General features: G+C 24.8%; 1 long non-coding RNA gene across 1 annotated transcript; it reads right to left on the bottom strand.

Moving 5' to 3' along the window:
• Positions 1–77: 77 nt before the first annotated feature.
• On the bottom strand, positions 78–8,038 carry LOC107438814 (uncharacterized). The gene is made up of 8 exons (XR_011637331.1): positions 8,022–8,038; positions 7,850–7,867; positions 7,472–7,486; positions 6,720–6,737; positions 5,879–5,893; positions 3,043–3,060; positions 1,640–1,654; positions 78–89 (listed from the first exon to the last, which is right to left on the bottom strand). It is a non-coding gene; the product is annotated as an uncharacterized lncRNA (long non-coding RNA).
• Positions 8,039–8,639: the final 601 nt, after the last annotated feature.

Raw genomic sequence — 8,639 nt, forward strand, 5'->3', positions numbered from 1 at the left:
ATATGTGTGTGTGTGTGTGTGTGTGTGTATATATATATATATATATATTGATGTAAATAAAATTTCTTTGAAGATTTTACCTTGTCCCACTAGAAAGGAAAGAAAAATGAAAAATTAGTGTTTAAATCACAATATATGAGGAAAAAATTCAACATCGCTGTGATCAGATATTTAGTATATTACTTGTTAGTAAAATGCGACAATAATTTTTTTAGTAAAATAAAGTACACAATATAAAAGAACTTATCATGCATTAAATTGCTTCGTTCTATCATTAATTGACTCAGAATCACATTTATTTCTTTTTTTAATACTATGAACCCCACTTAGTAATGTATCAAATTTTTCTTTTGCAAAGCTATACAATAAAATATACATAAATAATATTAATGGTTCTATGTAGTAGCATGTGGTGTTCACATGTAGTGTTCATAATAAAAACAAAATGGTTTTGTTATAGACTGGATTAAAAATAATTAACAACAAATAGTTAATAAATAGTTTGTATCAAATAGTTAATATTTTTTTTTGATAATCAACTTTTTTTTTCGATGAATTTAAAACTTCAAAGAGTATTTCGAAATTTCAATGCATTCCTTAAGTTGTGGACTTGCTTTCTATGCTTCCTTTAAAATATCATTCTTGGTTAATTTTTAAGCAATCAATTGTCTTGCTTAGTAATTTTCTATATTTCAATTACACAGACAAGTTTATCCACTGAGAAAATAGCTATTATGATGAGAAATACTGTAGTTTGTGTAACTGTAATTTGCAACAGTATTATAGAAATATTACTGTATGGTGAGAAATTTTCTGCATGTTCAGAAATTTTATATCAAATATTTTCCTGTAGCTATCAAGAGCAAGTAAAAACAAAATAGTAGTTAAGTTCTTAGCGTTAGTTCCACAGCCCATTTTTTCGTTTAAATGTTTACAATAAAGCATCCGGATATAGTATAAAAATCTCTGGAGAATTTTGTTCTTATTATGTTATTTTTTGTTTTGCGAAACGAGTACTTTTACCGAAAGTGATAGAAAGGGTCATTAATTTATTACATTACGGAAGTTAGAAAAAATCTTTATGATCGAACTCTTAAAGCTCACGTCGCAGTTAATTTTATACAATCGAACTTCGTAATTGTGTAAAATTTACTCATGAGAAGGTGAAATAACATTTAAGTTTAGATGATATTCGTCTAAAATAACATTTTAAGCTCTTTTAATAGATATTTGAGCGTAACACACAATTTCAAATTTGTGTTGAGTCTACTAATGTTCTAGACAAAGTTAACGCATTTCTTTATATAAAATATAAACATTTAGTAAGCATTGTATGGGAAATTGAAGTATGTAAAACATGGAATATATTTTTCGCAATTCTTAAATTCCATGCATTTGTTTGAAGACTAACTAAATTTAAAAATAAAAATCAGAGTCTTTAGATCTAAGCAAATACAATAATGAATATGAAATGCAGTTCAATCCCTACGTTATTATATTAGTATATTTCCGTATTTTAAATTTTTATATGCATTTTTATGATGCATCAACTACCTTTTTTAACATCAAGTCAGATTCTAAACTTTAATTTAAAAAATCAGAAAAACTAATAGCATTCTAAATATTAAGTAATACTTACAGTCGCTTCCAATCTCTGCAATATAATACAATGAAGTTAGATCTAATTTTTTGCTACGTGAAATAAATTGGAAAGTTGTAAAATTAATGTATATACCACTTTAAAAACAATTCATTATAGCTGCAGCTCATTTAAGAGGGAGTTTGAAATTTAAAGTTTGGAAATAAAAGAAGTTGCCACTTATTTTGTTAAATAATAATGAAATAACAAATAATTTTTCTAAATATTTTATTGTAGATATTCATTTTAGAATTGTAATATTTGCTTTAAGGTTAATGCACAATAATTTTAAAAAAAATTCAGAGCCTAATAGGTTCTTTAATTTATTGCAATATGTATTTTAATTTACACAAACGTATTTTTTTTTAATTCTTCTTTTTGAAACTTAGTGCATTAGGTGCATTGTATATTCCTTACTGACAAACAGAAATCTTGGATTCTAGTAACAATTAAATAAATAAATTTAAACTTCTTAACAATCCGATTTTAGCTTGATTCAAAGCAATCGGATCTTCAAAGCATCAGAAACAAATTTGTCAAATGAAGTGATTAAGAAAGTAATTAGGCATTTGTTTTTTTATAATTATTATTTTAAATGCAGAGTCTATTTATAATGATTTAAAGTTTTTTAAATTATTCCTTAAACATGCTTTCTTTTTACAATTTATGGTAAATGAGCTGTGGCAATATGACATCTGTACATCCGATTCATCTTTTACTCAACAAGCAGTATTTTCTTGAGTCCAATCACAATCATATTCATAATCACTTGCTGAAAAATGAAATTTAGTTTGCTTGATCGAGAATAACCCTTTTTTTAAACATATAAAATATTAATAAAAAAATATATTTTTTTGTTTCAGGAGAAATGTTTACCCAATATCCATTAAGGAAAATCAGGTAATAATTCCTTTAGGAGGTGTAAAATATGGTATAACCAACACTGTAAAAAAATTTGGATCAAACAACGGTATAAAAGACCAGCACTTTGGGTGCATTGTATTTAAAATCCATTTAACCGTGTCAAATTTACTCAACCATGCAATCCATGCACCGTAAATTTACCATTTTCAAGTAAAATATTATATGGCAATTATTTGCATTAATATTAAGGTTATTGGAGTAATTCAGTTATTTTTTATGGTAATTATTATTACCGAATATACGATATATAAAATTTTTTGTTTCATGGCATGTTCCGGTAAAAATGGATATCATATTATTTTTATGTGATTTTTCACAGGGCATTAACAGTATATATATTAGCAGTACAGTGCATTAGCAGCATATACATTAGCAGCACAGTGCATTATATACCTATACAGTCATTCATTGCATTTTTTAAATTATTGCAGTTAATGAGCAATTAAAAAAGAGAAACAAATGTAATAATTTTCACTCACTGCCAAATACTCTGTTAACTATAAAGCAAAATTTTTAAGTTTCATTAAAAATATTATATAACATAATAAATTTATAAATAAATATCCAATTCAACATTTGCTCATTTTTAAATGTTTCATTATACATTTAAAAAATTGCTTAAGCAAATTTAATAAAATTTTACTTACTTGGAAAAAGAATAATTTTTAAAACAAAGACTTTTAAAAACTTAGGATTTGTTAAATGTTGCGATTGATTTCATTTGGTTTATGCCTAAACATTTAAGTTTTAATATATTTTTTTTTACATTTATTAACATATATTCCTGAAAATAATTTAAAATTGAATTCTCGCATTCTTAAAAATATTTAGTCACAAAATAAACTTTGAAAAAATGCCAGGAAATTAGTCAAAAACACTTTAGAAATGATCGAAAATCAAATAAAACCATTTTTACCAAAGCGATTGAAGACGATGATTTAAGATTTTATGCATGATCCCAGGTTAAGAAGTCATTATTAGTTCAAAAAAAGGGGGATAACAAGTGTTACAGGGTAAGAAGATATCATTAGGTGAAGTTCTTGTTGAATAAAAGTAATGCAAACTAAAATAATTATTTTAATTTTATCTTTAATAGTTTTAAATTGAAACACCTTAAAAAACTAATATCAATTCAAACTTATAAGGTTCAGTTAACTATCGAGTTTTTCTAAATAATCGAAAACAAGAATACTTTTTGATTTAACACATAATAGGAGGCAACATTATTAGTTTTAAAAAAACTCTTTAATTCTGCTAACTATTTAATGCACTGCTGCGTAAAGCATTAATTTTTTTATATTCCTACTTTCTTTGACTAATTCTGATATTATAAATTCTGATTAGTATAGAGATCATAGTTAATTAGTAATTATGGATCAAGAGATTAGGTGAAAATTAAAGCTCATATATTACTTTTTGATATTTCGCTTTTTTGCGATATTTGTATAACTAATAGCAAAGTGCATAAATGAATGTTGTATTTTTCTTAATTTAAACATTTTTATACCTTATGCTGCGCTGCAATTTTCTATCTTGTTTAAATGTAATACTGAACATTACAAGTAAGACGAAAATTTAACTATACGAAATGTTTTGAGTGTGATAAAACATTTTGATACGAGTACATAGTTACCGAATCAGAAAATAGTAAAAAAAAGAGCACATCATTAAAGGACCAACATTTTAAGTTCTATCTTTATCTTTTCCTTATCCTAACTTTTCTCATTTTACATCCGCTTTGCATGGCATCTATTGAACTTCTATTTTCCAGATTTTGACAAAATCCATACTTTCTGGTTAAAAATATAATAATGTTAAAATGTTTACAGCTGTAGTAAATTTTATGTCTGATTTCAAAAATTGTATTTAAGATGCATAAATATACAGGGTGTCCCAAAACGACAGCATAAAATCTGCGCAGCTAGATTCCTCGTTGGGCAGTTTTTATGTACTCCCAACGAGGAATCTAGCTGTGCAGAGTTTATGCAGTCTTTTTGGGACACCCTGTATTTAAAATGCACATTTCAATTTGACACTAAAATCATTAAGCTAATATCTTAGTAGATGAATCTCCTATCATTAGAGCAAAATATATTCAGGATTTTAATGCTGTTGCCTGCATATAAGCCATTGAACAGCTCAAGTAACACTAGATTTAATAACTAAGGGATAAATAAAATAAATCTGTTATAATGAAAATAATAGTTTATGCGCTTGGTTCTCTCTCTGAATTATCCAAAACTGGGTAATTTTAGCCCCTGATCGAAAAAATCCTTCAAAAATTCCTATTGGATCTTTCAGAAGAAGCACTTGAATTTCTTTTTGGTTCAGAAGTAGCAATTGTTCTGAATTATACTGAAAACTTTTATGAATTAAAAAAAGAAGGTAATGGGAGCGAATTGAAATAAAAAGTAAATTCTACACTAAAAAGATAAACTAACGGAGAGAACAGGTTCGGTTAGGAGAATCTTAAAAAATCACATTATTATTATTGACGTCAATAATGTCGAATTAAGTTTGGTAATATCTACTTTTTTATGAAAAGAACTTCTAAAAACGTGTTTTTCTTCATCTAATAAAGTTATTGGGAACTTCAGTAAATAATTGCTAATAATAAAATCTGGAACTGTTTAAGTAAATTAATTGTATTGATGCATATTAATTTTCCTAAACAAATATACGGCATTCTTTTCAGTTTTCCTCATCAGTATTGCGAATTATTTCGTTATGTTGACACCGATTGTTAATACCGAAAACTATACCAATACCGATACCATTGATACCAATACCGATTAATTGATTAATTGCTTTTTCCACTCCGTGTGAAGAAGGGGGTTTTAGATACTCATCTATAAGATATTTATAAATGAAATATTTTATTTTGCAATTTATAATACTTTTTTTTTAATATAATTTCTTAAATATGCATAGCGCTAGGATAAGTTTAAGATAACATTGTCTCTATATTAATATGAAAATAATTGATTAAAAATATTTGAAAATTATATAAAACATGATTATATTTGAATTTTCGACAAATTAATTAGTTCGTTTTCTATTTAGTAGTTTACGTAAAAATGAACACTACAATAATTCATTATTCCTAAATTCCTAAATTGTAAGAAGGTTCCTAAATTGTTAAGAACAACGTAAACTAAATTTCTTAATTTTTGAGCAGAAAAATTTTATTAATTTAATACAAAATTCAAGTGTTGTATTATTTTATTTTATTCATTTTCAATTTTTTAACATTTTATCACATAAAACTTTCTACTGAAATGTAACATTGTGATTAATTGTGAAAAAAATACTTACAGCCACAAAAGAAATCTGCAAACAAAGTTTTGAACAAATAAAAATATTTTCCTTAAAATGTTAATTACAGACGTAGCAATATAAAAAGCAATAGAAAGCAATAGTTAATCTAGGATCCATATAGCATATGAAGTTATATAAAAATCTTGCATTTCGTAAGATGGAATATAAATTAAATTTATTTAAGATCAATTGAAAAAAAAAATTTTCAATCTAAGCATCATTTGAAGTTATAAAATTCCGGCATACATATGAGGAGAACAAAGATTTCATTAAAATTAAAGTATTATTTTTTATAATTTTTTTATAATTTTTATGTGTAAATTTTCTTTTTGTCAGTACATATACTGCTTCAAATGCATGAGAAAAATTGGCAGATGCATATTCAAATTGAAAAAAACAAACATAAATAGCCCTTTTTTTATTTGTTTCGTGATTCATTTAGTTCTTAAATTTATTTTCAAAATTATAATTTAATTTAATATGACACTCCATTGCAAATTTTACATCATATGTTCATACATTATTAAATCAAAATTATGAAATAATTTATTATTTTGTTCCTTTAACTCTGGGACCAAATGCATTATTATAAAAATAGCGCTAAAATCATTACCTTTTCATACCACACATTTTTTTGTCTTTCCTGAAGCAAATTTGAAAAAAAAAGAGTTTCAAGGGCCATGATCACCAGATATGCTGGTTGACTGAAATTGTTTTAAACAAAATTTTAAGCTAACATAGATCGCAAAAATTGAAAATTATTAAAAAATTAGCAAAATTTTTTAACATATATTTATGTGTGCAAGTAGTTTACTGCATAAATATTGTTTTCACTTACCACTAGTAGCTTGAACAACTGAAATAATGATATAAGTTTTATTATCAAGACAAGCGTCATATTTTTTATCGAAATAAAATAAAATTCTTCTGTACATTAACGAATTTAATATTAGAATTTTGTTCAGTTATAGGTAAACAAATGTGAAAATAATATCACTACTGTATAACTTGCTTCCAAAATCTGATCTAGAAACCTGTTCCTGTAATTCTTATAACCTGCGTTTAATAACTATTTGGGAAGATCAGGTAAAAGTCAGTAAGGTGGATACATGCCAAATCTAAATCTAAACTTATATTTAATTACAGTGATAAAAAATTTTTCTTGTGTGCCGATTTGGCTGTCTCTCTTGCATCACCTGAACTTTTTTCTTTTTGCTGTAGCCTAAAATTTCGAACGAAGCCGCATGAAATTATTTTAGATCCAAATTCTAAAGCTAGTTCAAAAATATCAATTAATCAGTTCAAAATCATTCTAAGTTAGTGTAATCTACATAATGTATAGGAAAATATTTTTTAAACTTTTCCCTCGATAACATTCTGCGTTTGACCAATACTTATATGCTTATCTGTTAGTGTACTGATATTATGAAATACTATTGACTCAATGAGCTATCTAATTTTCCACTTTTTATGAATACTGTTTGAAAGGAAATATAACTTAAAGTTAGAAGATGAAAAATAACTAAACATCTGCATGCATCAAAAATCAAAGGTTAACATACATAAAATTAAAAACGAAATGTAACATACCTCCTCCAGCGACATCTAAAATTGATCAAAATATTAGTTAAATATTTATATTGAATAATTTCTTTTAAATAATTCAAAACAACATTTATTCATGTATAGTAATTTTTTTTTTCATTTTCACTAGATGCATTGTTTTAAATTAATCATATTTCAAACTGTTTTTTCTATATTTTAATTTTTTTAACAAAAATATTTTCTTTATGTGTCTTATACTCAATTACATTAGAAAGTTTAATACAATGAAAATTATAAAGATTAATTAAAGATTAAGAATTAAGATTAGTTAAGATTAATTAAGAATTAAGATTAGTTAAGATTAATTAAGAATTAAGATTAGTTAAGATTAATTAAGAATTAAGATTAGCAAATTATGCTTACCATTGACCAGTCCTTCAGCTGAAAATAATTTTTAAATTAGCGATGTAATAAGGAAATAAAAAACTTTATTTTATTAGAGTTACCATAAATATTTAAAAGGTAATTCTATAAAGATTAACTACAGTTATATAAGTGCATTTATAGTAATAAGTATACATATATTAATAAATACCTGCGTTTGCAATATCTAGAAAAAAATATAATTTGTAAGCCACAACAGTAATAATTAAAAAAATGCAATAATTATTCGGAAACTGACTACATTCAATTATTTTATCAAAGTAAAATAAGCAGTATTAAATTTTATTTTTTAATATTAAAATCTTCCACGAAATCATAAATTGTTCTAAAATGTTTTAACTGAATGAAATAGAAAATTAAATAAATAAAAAAATTTATTTAAAATTGTTAATATTTTACATGGATTATATATTCTAGTTTTGCAATGCATATTTTGTAGTATTCAGACTGGAGTTAATAAGAAAAATTACTTACCACCTGTTGTTTTATTAAAAAAAGAAAATTGATGCTATTATCGAAAATTAATATTAAGTATTAAATGTCAATAAAAGGAAACAAATATTAAGACCTTCGCATTTACATTTACTTCAAATTGATTTAACAATATATAATTGGATTATGTCAAAAATTTTGTTATCGCCATATGTTTGTAAAATTTGAGTTCATTGAGTTACGTACGAAATAAAAACTGATAATTTTTTGTATGTAGTGCTTCACTTTTACTGAAAAAAATAGTGTAAATAGTGTATATATATATATATATATTCTT

The sequence above is a fragment of the Parasteatoda tepidariorum genome, chromosome 7 (genome assembly GCF_043381705.1).
Source record: "Parasteatoda tepidariorum isolate YZ-2023 chromosome 7, CAS_Ptep_4.0, whole genome shotgun sequence".
In the NCBI taxonomy this organism is placed as follows: Eukaryota; Metazoa; Arthropoda; class Arachnida; order Araneae; family Theridiidae; genus Parasteatoda; species Parasteatoda tepidariorum.